The sequence below is a fragment of the Mus pahari genome, chromosome 1 (genome assembly GCF_900095145.1).
Source record: "Mus pahari chromosome 1, PAHARI_EIJ_v1.1, whole genome shotgun sequence".
In the NCBI taxonomy this organism is placed as follows: Eukaryota; Metazoa; Chordata; class Mammalia; order Rodentia; family Muridae; genus Mus; species Mus pahari.
Genome location: NC_034590.1, coordinates 44,512,083 through 44,524,250, shown reverse-complemented (window position 1 = coordinate 44,524,250; position 12,168 = coordinate 44,512,083). Strand labels below are relative to the sequence as shown.

At 42.6% G+C, this 12,168-nt stretch overlaps 1 pseudogene; it reads left to right on the top strand.

Moving 5' to 3' along the window:
• Nucleotides 1-257: 257 nt before the first annotated feature.
• On the top strand, nt 258-1,179 carry LOC110317546 (annotated as a pseudogene).
• Nucleotides 1,180-12,168: the final 10,989 nt, after the last annotated feature.

Here is a 12,168-nt window from a genome sequence, read left to right as displayed (position 1 = left end):
AAGAGAGAACATGTAATGTTGGCTGATACTAAATTAAGGACTTTATGACATATCTATTTGATTTTCATAATAATCCCAGCAAGTCTGTTTAAGGGAGAGAAGAAGAAAAACAAGGTTCTCTGCTCTTCCCTGTTCCAGAGACAGCCACATCTTGTGCAGTGCCAGCCTCATCCCGTACATAAAATGGTGAAGATCAGTGTAAACCGATTTGGCCATATTGGGCACCTGGTTACCAGGGCTGCTCTGCACTTGACAACATGGAGATTGTTGCCATCAATGATCCCTTCATTGACCTCAACTTCATGGTCTACATGTTCCAGTATGACTCCACCCATGGCAAACTCAATGGCACAGTCAAGGCTGAGAATGGGAAGCTTGTCATCAACAGGAAGCCCATCACCATCTTCTAGGAGCAAGAGCCCACTAACATCAAATGGGTTGATGCTGGTGCTGAGTATGTCATGGAGTCTACTGGTGTCTACACCACCATGGAGAAGGCTGGGGCCCACTTGAAGGGTGGAGCCAAAAGGCTCATTATCTCCACCTTTCTGCTGATGCCCCATGTTTGTGATGGGTGTGAACCACGAGAAATATGACAACTCATTCAAGATTGTCAGCAATGCATCCTGCACCAGCTGCTTATCCGCCCTGGCCAAGGTCATCCATGACAACTTTGGCATTGTGGAAGGGCTCATGACCATGGTCCATGCCATCACTGCCACTCAGAAGACTGTGGATGGCCCCTCTGCAAAGCTGTGGCATGATGGCCATGGGGTTGCCCAGTACATCATCTCTGCATCCACTGGTGCTGTGAAAGCTGTGGGCAAGATCATTTTAGAGCTGAATCAGAAGCTCACTCGCATGGCCTTCTGTGCTATTATCCCTAATGTGTCTGTTGTGGATCTGACATGCTGCCTTGAGAAACCTGCCAAGTATGAAGACATCAAGAAGGTGGTGAAGCAGGCATCTGAGGGCCCACTGAAGGGCATCCTGGGCTACACTGAGGACCAGGTTGTCTCCTGCGACTTCAACAGCAACTCCCACTCTTCCACCTTTGATGCTGGGGCTGGCATAGCTCTCAGTGACAACTTTGAGAAGTTCATTTCCTGACATGACAATGAATATGGCTACAGCAACAGGGTGATGAACCTCATGGCCTACATAGCCTACAAGGAGTAAGAAATCCTGGACCAACCACCCCAGCAAGGACACTGAGAGCAAGAGAGAGGCCCTCGGTTGCAGAGGAGTCCCTATCCCAACTCAGCCCCCAACACTGAGAATCTCCCTCACAATTTCCATCCCTGACCCCCACAATAACAGGAGGGGTCTTGGGAGCCCTCCCTACTCTCTTGAATACCATCAATAAAATTTGCTGCACCCATCCCACCCCACAAAATGAAGAAAAACAAAACAACCCAAAAACCAATAAATAAATAAATAAATAAATAAATAAATAAATAAATAAATAATAAAACCAGCTCAGGTGACCTCCTAAGGACCCTGGGGAAGAAATATTAATTAGGCGACTTCCAAAAAAGTGTATAACTCAGGCCCTTCTTGTGGGACATTTTTGTGGGAGAGCAACAGAACATAGATGGACCCTGAATAGGCATTTTCTGTTCATTTCCCTTTAAGGGTCTGTGTGACATCGGCCATGCTGGCTGTACACAGTTGGTACAAGAACAGGGAGGCACATAGTGACTCAGTGTTATAGCTGAACTATCTGTCCCTTTTACAAACTTGCCAGTCTATAATTTGTCTATAATTCTCTCCCTTCAAAGGAAACCATAATCTTAAGTCTCCCCCAGAAGTTTCTTCTCAGCCTTGGAAAAGGCCCCTCACGGGTCTGACAAAGGAAACCATAAATCCTCCACACTGGAAGAGAAATGTTTACGCTGTGAAGGTAAATTCAATTTCAGCTTTAAAGTATGATGAGTGAAGTTGGAAAAGTCTCTGTAAGGCAAAGGTCAGAGGAGTCCAGACAGCAACAGAAGATGAGATGGGAGTGGGGGACTTGCTGGACAGGGCCAGGAGACAAGAGACAGACAGCCACAGTCATGCTGCCAGGCAGGCTGGCATGCTGGAGTCCGATCCGACTGTGGCCAATATTTGTCTCCAAAAACAAAACCCAGCTGTCAGGGGAAGCCAGGGGTGAGTGCACATCTGGAAAGCATAGCCTGGTGAATTATGCATGGATTATCTTGCACTTGTGCAGGCATTTCTGTGTATGCACAGTAGAGGGGAACACAAAGCCGGAGGCTTGCTTCACACCTGGTGTTTAATTTAGAAGGGATTGCTTCTCTAGCTGACAGAAAAGTCCTCTGACCCACTTTGAGTCCTAGCTGCCCTTCAGGGCTCCCACGGCAAGCAGAGAGATGAGCAAAACCTGGTGTGTTGTGTTTTTATGCTTCAGTGCATACTATGGTGTGGGTATGCGCTGGTACATGAATGTGTTGACTCATGGCTCTCCACTGCCACCTCTGTGAGGTGTGCACCAAACATAGGTCATATAAGAGAGGCAGAAAATACAGCAGACACGGGTCCTGAGCATTGATTGTCCTTGCCTCTGAGAGCTTCCTAGCAACCTTCAGATCCTATGATGTGGCACTCAACTGCATCCTGGGAGCTCCACAAGGAGGTCTTCCGCTATAGTTGAAATGCAAGCTACTCTGCGGGTCTGCAAAGGTCATGGAGAGTCATCCTTTCCCTTTGCCTGGGAACTAAAGTCAGTGTGCCAGGGCCATGCTAGCAAGTCATTGAGCATTACTTTAGGGGTTTGTTCTTAGTCATGTTTGCGTTGTTATGTTCACAATGCTGAAAGAAATATTTTACAGGATGAAAGACTTATTTTTTTTGTTCATGGTCCATGGAAGCAAGAGCTATAGCAGAGCATGCTCACATAACTGCCGACCAGGAAGCAGGGAACATAAGGTCAGATCAGCAGCTGCCCCCAGTGACCCACCCCATACAAGATCTCTAGCCCCCTGAAACAGCACCACTGGCTGGGAATAAACCCTCTAAAACATGAACCCTGGGGTCAGTTACATTTTAAATTGAGACCATGCATTGTTCAAGCATGTGTCTTCCTCAGGAGAATCACAACCCATCTCTATGTGAACAAAGTGGAAATGCACGCAGTGGGCCTTCAGAGGGCTCTTGTGTTAAAGTCACTCTTCTAATCAAATTGTACTGACGTTGGCTGGATTGATATTCTCCTGGAGGGATGGGGCACATTTCTGCTATGAAAGCATTTTCTAAAGCAGGCAATCAAGAGAATGATTTTATTACCTAGAGAGCAGGTTCTAGCTTCTGAAAAACTTAATGAAATATTCCTTATTATCCAAATCAGAAATAATATACAAACTTAAAAATATCTATATCTACTAGTGCCCCAAGAACAGGATAAAGGCTATCTTCCTTTATATGAATGAACCTCTCTGAGAATTAACAAGGGATGATAAATTTAGCCATTACAGAAGTGGGTATACTGCTTCCTCTCACACTTCAATGTGGTTTTCTTTTTCTTTTCTTTTCTTTTTGATACTTAATGTTACTTTTATTTTTTTTATTTGATATTTTCTTTATTTACATTTCAAATGCTATCCTGAAAGTTCCCAATACCCTCCCCCTGCCCCTGTTCCCCTACTCACCCACTCCCACTTGTTGGCCCTGGCCTTCCTCTGTGCTGGGTCATATAAAGTTTGCAAGACCAAGGGACCTCTCTTCCCAATGATGGCTGAATAGGCCATCTTCTGCTACATATGCAGCTAGAGACAGGAGCTCAGGGGTACTGGTTAGTTCATATTGTTGTTGCACCTACAGGGTTGCAGCCCCCTACAACTCCTTGGCTACTATCTCTAGCTCCTCCATTGGAGGCCCTGTTCTCCATCCAATAGCTGACTGTGAGCATCCACTTCTGTGTTTGCCAGGCACTGGCATAGCCTCACAAGAGGCCACTATATCAGGGTCCCTTCAGCAGACTCTTGCTGGCATGTGCATTTCAATGTGGTTTTCTTGTGTACTATTATTTTACATATTTTAAAACCCCAAATAAGACAGATGTGGTAGCACGACTTTAATCCCATTACTTGGGGGGAAGATGTATGCAGATGTCTGAGTTCAAGTCCAGCCTTGCCCTCATAGCAAGTTACAAGGCAGCCATAGTTACATGTTGAGACCCGTTCTCACAAAATGGATTACAATGATTTCTTGCACATATGAAATGTCATTTTAAAATATGATTGTGTGAAGCATAAGGTGATATTTTATGTATGAATACATTGGGAAAGAAGTAATTTACATCCCCTATATCACTGTTCACCACATAGTATGGCTGGAAGATGTCTAATTCTGGGTCTTTTGCTTTTATTGTGTGGTGAACCAGAACCTCCTACACAAACACGGTGAACCAGTTATTTGTGGGAAAACCAAGAGTGGTGTTACAAAGAAGGTGTCAATCAATAGGTTCTGAGAAGGGCCCATGTCAGGGCAGATGTTTGGAGTGGTATTACTCCACTCTCACAGGAGAATGACGGTGGAACCACTCTAGCGAGGTGATGTTAACATTCTGGAATTTAGCAAAATGGCACTTGCAAACTTTTGAAACCTTGAAATTGACCACAGAATCAGGATGTGCAGCTCAGATATCAGCAAGCACTGCTGTCAATGTGAATGGTGCTTTCTACAGCAATGGTAGTCCCCAGCCATGGCGCCTTTCCCCTGCTGCCAGCTGTCTGTGTGTAGGAACCTCCTGCCTGGGGCATCAACTTGACCACTTTGCTCCTGTGAATCACTATGGCTAATGCAAGAGGGAAGGTTTGCTTGGACAAGGTATCATCAGGAATCTCTTTATGCTCATAGCATCCTTTGGACATATCTAGACGGTTACAAAGCCTGTGATGTAGCTTGCTGCTATATTCACAGCCCCTGCAAATTGTCAGCAAGTTAAGGCCAGGGTCTGGGCCTCTCTTGAATCTCTGCCACTTCCATATCTTGAATAATGCCTGGTATGTAGAGAGGTCCTCAAAACATGTGTGATGGATGGGCAAACAAAAAAAAGTAGCAGCTGATACATCCTTAGCTGGGTATGAAGGAGAATGAGGTAGGTGAACCAGATGTGCTGCACATGCTCAAGCCAGTGATTCCCAAAGAAGAGTGTCAGGAAAAATAGAAAACCGGACGAGAGAGTCCTTCATCTGATAGTTAAATTCATTCCGAGTACCAATGAAGGAGACCAGGGACTATTCCCAAAAGACACCAGAGGAAGCCCATATCTGTGTTCTTTGTTTCAACAGAAACCTCTGCTCCCCACTCCATCTCCTCAGATCTCTCACTATTTGTACATTTCTGAAAATTGCCATGGTGCAGGTTTTAAAGACACAGGGCTGTAAAATTAAATTTAGAGAGAGTGGACTCTGGCCTAAGGGATGGCTCTGGGGAATGAGTGCTTGCTGTGCAAGCATGAAGACTTGAGTTCTAATCTCTAGTACCCACATAATAAGTTAGGGGGTTGTGGCGTTGAAAGCCTGTAATCCCAGCACTCTGAGATGAAGACAGGAGGTTCACTGGGGCTTGTGGGCCACTAGCCTAGCTCCAAGTTCAGTGTGAGATCATGCCTTGAAGGCATAACACAGAGACTGATAAAGCAGGATATCCAATGCCTTCCTTTGACCTCTGAATGTGAGCACTCACTACACACACACACACACACACACACACACACACACACACACAAAAGCACCAAAGAAAAAGTAGATGGTGACAGGAAACATTTGCTAGCAAAAAGAAATGACAGTTGTCACATTGAAAGAAGACTTACCAAAGAAAATCTATTAAAAAAAAAAAAAAGTCCAGACTTAATAGGGTTGTGTTTCCTCATTGTGAAAGGGTCCTGAGCAATGGTACCCGAATGTTCATTCGCAGATACATTTGGTAGTGAAGGAGGAGTTCTGATTAGAGTATAACCTCTCCTTCTTACTCATTGCCGGTGTGGTTTGGCATATGCTCATTGATCCCTCTGAGTGGCACTTTATAAAACACAAGTGGAGAAGGGAAGATTATCTAAAAGAGGGAAGGACAGAAGGACATATTGAAAAGGAGTAGGTAGGTACTTCTATGCTAAACACTTATCATTTCCAATTAGAGACGTTTTAGGGTCTTAAAAGTAAGACAGAAACTGTGAAGCAAAAATGTGTTTTCAACAACAAAGTAATTTGAAGATGCTGTTTATCACTTGAGTGCATGATGCCTTTGCAGATGTGCAAATAGAAACCATGAGTGAGAATCTTTCCAACAGAGAAACACTGCATACGTGGGTGTGTTATTTTCATCTCCGTTCTCTTCTCTGAATGAGGTGAGAGAGAATGGACTTTTACAGAAATAGAACACCAAGTTCCAAAAGTGGCCCGTGGAAGATACGGGAAAAAAATTATTTAAGGAAAATAGTTATTATGTCAGATTCCTTAATTATCAACTTGCTGCAGTGGAGGTAATGAACCCCACCTCAGCTCCATATGCAGCTCTGCTCGAAGCAGGACTCATGCACCACACTCCTTTGTCTGCCTGCTCTATAGCCAAACACTGGCTATCAATCACCATCCTTCATAGTTCAGCCAAGTCTTCTCTATGACATCCCTGTAAGACAGAGAATATAATCTAAGAAAAGACTATGGTTTTGTCTTTTCTTGTCAAATGAGAGAACTCAGCCTTACTATATATGTAGTAGATTATATGCACAAATAGATTACACACACACACACACACACACACACACACACACACACACACACACACACACAGTGTATAAGTAAATTTAAGAAAAAAACCCGTTTAAAGGTATTTTCAGTTTGCAGAAGTGGTGGGCCAGGACACTTAGATCAGAAGTTTCTACATGGCCTCTGGGAGAAGATCATTGAGCTCTGCTGGCCTAGTGTTTGTTCTGATCTATATTGTATTTTCAGAGGTCCCCAATGGTGGCAGGCTTTGTGAAGAACAGCTGCTGGATGAAACAGCCATTCCTGGAACGTCCACGTCTTTAAGCTCAGGTCTATATGACCTGAAAATATGCTGTGGGCACACAGGCCAGCAGCGAGGAAGGTCTCCATTTCTTTTTAAGCGAGTGGAAATCTCCAAGCACGACATTTCATAGTATAAAGAAACATATATAGTATTCTTTATACATAGTATAAAGAAACTAGGGATAGTCCATATGTTGCTAGAAATATGTCCACTGACATTCTTCACCCTACCTCATAGCTTGATTTCTTCAAAGAGAGATGTTCTTTGCACATAAGGCTCATTTAGTAAATTTCTAAGTGCATTCAGTCACATGGTTGCTCCCCTGGTCTCCACTTACATGCTTATTCACGTTTGCCTCTTCTCAATGCAGCATAGATTCCTGCCATCCCCTGCTTCTGTAATGTGACAAACCCTTCTTTCTGCAGTCTATTAAAATACACCTTCCTATAGAAACTTCTTAACCCTCCATATTTGATATAGGGGTGGGGTGGAGAAGAGGATACATCTATTGATTTGAAACTGTGTAACAGAAAACACATCAATTTAGTTCTCAAATAGTAACTAGTACACGCCACTGGGAAGCTGGAAAAAAGTTTCCTTCAGAACTGAAAGTATCCTAATAATGAAAGTTCTAACTTTCAAAAGTATAGTCATATTCTTTTTCTGGGTGACAGACATCCATATATTATAGATTCAGAGCGCATTTGCTGATTCTCTCTGTTCTGGCTGAATGGCTAAGGAAATGATCTATTTCAAATGCCTGGACAGCTAGATAACTAAAAGGAATTCATTCTTGAGCTCCACTGAGTATATTGCAAGGACGAATTTATCTTCTCTTTGGAAATATAGAAATCTCCTACTATTCTATTCCTATTGCTAGCTCCAAGCTGTTCCTTCTTCGAAAATCCAGCGAGATGATAACATGTCTTGCAGGCTACATTCTAAAACTGGGCTGAGCAAGTGTTAAAGAGTGGTTAAGATTTTATAGTGGTTTGTGGGGGTTGGCTAGATAGTGGTGCATGCAGGAGAGGTCCTTCTGAATCTGCAAACAGAGTGGAATTGCAGGTGAGGAGGAGAAGAATAGGTTTATTAACTCGCTAACTCTGGTGAATTGCTTCTTGTTAGGGATGGGTATGCTGGAAGGCTATCTGCAGGAGTCAAGTGCACAGTTGGAATAATATGGGAAAATGTTTCCATGCCTGGCACTTGTCAGTTCTACCCTAGTCTTCTTGATTTTAACCCACAGGACTCCAGCCATTGATTTCTGTCTTTATTCATTTCATAGGCAAACCCCTCTGCCTTAGTTCATCTGGAAGTACAGCCTGTCTCTCAGCTTAACCCACCATGCTACATCTTTAAGCATTCCAGCATTCATAAGCCAAAGGTGATGGAGGTGCATTTTGTTCTCTATAAAAGAGATATGACATATCAGGGGGATTAGAAGTGACTTGCCAGCAAACTTACTCTTAACCATGTCGTTGTATGTACAGAGTCTTTAAAGGGCATCAAGTTGCATGCTGCTTTGGGACTCATAAGGCTTCAGGTCCTCCTCCTGGCCAGGTTCATTGCTGCAGGGTTCTGAAGTGCTCTGGATTGCATTAGCAAAGACCAGCATGAGGAAGACTTGGGATCTTGTAAAAATACAGGTTGTCATTCATTCAACCAGCACAAACTACCAGGAGTTGCGGTTATTTTAATGGAAAAGAACAAGATACTCTGACTGACACATGCCTGTTTTGTTCCTTGTCTCAAGACAGCACTTGTTATTAGTGGTTATTATTGAAACATTAATTTTGCAGATGAATGGAGTTCAATGATATGAAGGCCTACTAAATCTGTTTGGTCTGAAAATGCTATACATTCTCTTTATTTCTTTCTCTCTCTACCTCCATCCCTCCATCCCTCTCCTCTCTCTCTGTGTGTCTCTCTCTATATATACATACATATATGTATAGAAAATATAAGATATATATATATGTATATTATATACAGCTATGCATATACATATATATCTTATATTTTCTCTACCTATATCATCTATCTCTATCATTTATATCTTTATTTCCATCTAATCTCTCTATATCTACCTATCTATAATCATCTATCTATCTATCTATCTATCTATCTATCTATCTATCTATCTATTGAAAATTTTCAGCTTGAGGTTTGTTAATCTGAGAAGGTTGAAATAAGCAAATTATTTACAGTATTCATTAGTTTTGTGAAATCTTTTGCCAAAATTAATTTAGGAAAGGATGTTTTAAAATCCTAAACTTCAAAACCATTCCTTATATTTCTGTCATCTATTTTGAAAATTGATTTAAATTAAGACGTTTTTCTATTACTTGATCAACAATCTTCTTTAATATGGTTTTATGGACCAGAGGGGACATCACTGTAGTTTAATGTGCCTTATAAACTCACCTATTTAAGCTTCTCCACCAACATGGCAGCCTTACGATGGGGCCTTTGACAGATAGTTGGATCATGATTAGCACCTCATAGACAGGTGTGGAGAAGCCATTTCCCTCTGGCTTTTTGCCCATCTGCTTTCCACCACGCAAGGCCACAGCACTAAATTTCCCTGGAGGACTCAGCCACAAGATGCCATCTAGGAAAGAGAAACTGATCCTGTACCAGGCTCAGACTCTGCTGGAGCACTGGCCCTGGAATCCCTGCCCACATAGCTTGCAGTAAACAAAACTGCACTGTTTATAGATGACTCCACCATTATAGATGACTCAGTCTCTATGTTTATTTTTTGATAGCCGTATGAATGGACTAAGACAGATATGTATTATTAAAAGTTGCAAGTCTTAAACATCCGTCCTCAATATGAGCTAAATATGTTGAGAGGCTACTTCATTGGACAACTGGTGTTTTGCATTAGGGGAAATTCTTGGATACCTTTCAGTCTGGCGGTTCCTCAGAAAATTGGACATAGTAGTACCGGAGGACCCAGCAATACCTCTTCTGGGCATATACCCAGAAGATCTTGCAACTGGTAATAAGGACACATGCTCCACTATGTTCATAGCAGCCTTATTTATAATAGCCAGAAGCTGGAAAGAACCCAGATGTCCCTCAATAGAGGAATGGATACAGAAACTGTGGTACATTTACACAATGGAGTACTACTCAGCTATAAAAAGAATGAATTAATGAAATTCTTGGGCAAATGGATGTATCTGGAGGGTATCATCCTTAGTGAGGTAACCCAATCACAAAAGAAGTCACTNGATATGCACTCACTGATAAGCGGATATTAGCCCAGAAACTTAGAATACCCAAGATACATTTTGCAAAACACAAGAAAACCAAGAAGGATGACCATCGTGTGGATACTTCATTCCTCCTTACAATAAGGAACAAAATACCCATGAAAGGATATAGGTACAGAGACAAAATTTAGAGCTAAGATGAAAGGATGGACTATCCAGAGACTACCCCATCTGGGAATCCATCACATCATCAGCCACCAAACCCAGATACTAATGCACATGCCAGCAAGATTATGCTGAAAGGACCCTGATATAGTGGCCTCTTGTTAGGCTATGCCAGTGCCTGGCAAACACAGAAGTGGATGCTCACAGTCAGCTATTGAATGGAACACAGGGCCTCCAATGGAGGAGCTAGAGAAAGTACCCAAGGAGCTGAAGGGGGATGCAACCCTGTAGGTGGAACAACAACATGAACTAACCAGTACCCCTGAGCTCGTGTCTCTAGCTGCATATGTAGCAGAAGATGGCCTAATCGGCCATCATTGGGAAGAGAGGCCCCTTGGTCTTGTAAACTTTATATGACCCAGCACAGGGGAAGGCCAGGGCCAAGTAGTGGGAGTGGGTGGGTAGGAGAGCAGGGGCAGGGGCTGGGGTTATAGGTAACTTTCAGGATAGCATTTGAAATGTAAATAAAGAAAATAATAAATAAATAAATAAATAAATAAATAAATAAATAAATAAAAATTAAAAAAAAAAAAAAACCTTAGGTGATGGTCATGTACAACGGTGGGCACCACCGGCCTAAGATTTTGCAGAAAAGACATAGTTCTTTGTAATTGCATTCGTTTTACACATTTATTGCAACAATCTGTGATTGAAGTGAGAAGCTTGGGATACAGAGGGGAATATAGCCCACCTCTTGTCCTTTTGGCTTCTGTAATGTCATGGCAGACATTTCTAAATCTCAGCATTTGTTACAAACATTACATCAGATGTACTACGGTGCTGGTAGGGAATCCCTGGCTGTGGGTTTGCATCTAGTTAATGGCCTGTGTGTGAATGTTAAGTGTATCCACCTGTTTTACTGAGTGGCCATGGGGACCATTCTGCACATATGGGGATTTTGGTGGGGAGGGTGAAAGGAAAGACATTTATCTTAGCTTTCTGCTTCCTGTGATGACCTGAGGCTTTCATTTCAATAAGGAATTCCTCTCCTGGCAGAGAAAGAAAACAGATGGTCTATCTTTAAGTACATAATGTATGTTTCCTCCACATTATTTTTGGAGAGCATAAAGTATGATTAAGGGAAGTGAACACGTGCTGTGAGAAACAGGCTCTGTAGTATCTGGGATGGCTTCCATATGCACCGGGGTAATGGCTTTTCCTGATCCCCCTGCCATCCTCAACAAAATGAACAACTGTTACTCCAAAGGAGACCATATGGCTTCAGGCACTGGATGGCTAGTATAGGTAACACACCGGGGCTTCCCAAGAGCACCGCAATTCAAGATTATGTGGCACTCATACAATTGGAGGTAATGTTGACCAGCTCACTGGCAAAACGCTACATCTACAAGCTACTAGGAACCAATGCTCACAGTTTCTTCCCCTCTCTGAACACAAGACCATTATCTAATTTGTAATCTTATCAAATGCCTTTCCATATAGACCATTCATAAGATTATCTTTCTGACAGCATGTGACAATTAGGGTTGCTCTCCTCTGACTTTTCAGAATGAAATTGCTATGAGTTATTCCAACAAGGTACAGTATCATGTACAGTATCATGTGGGGTTTTGAGGCCCCTAGTAAGCAAACTTCTACTAGTAATTTTGTAGACAAAATATCATGACTGTCTCTTGCAATTGCAGGTTCACAAAGGGGGATGCAGTCTGATGCGCCCCGCTCCTTTCCTCTGGGGTTCCTGTGG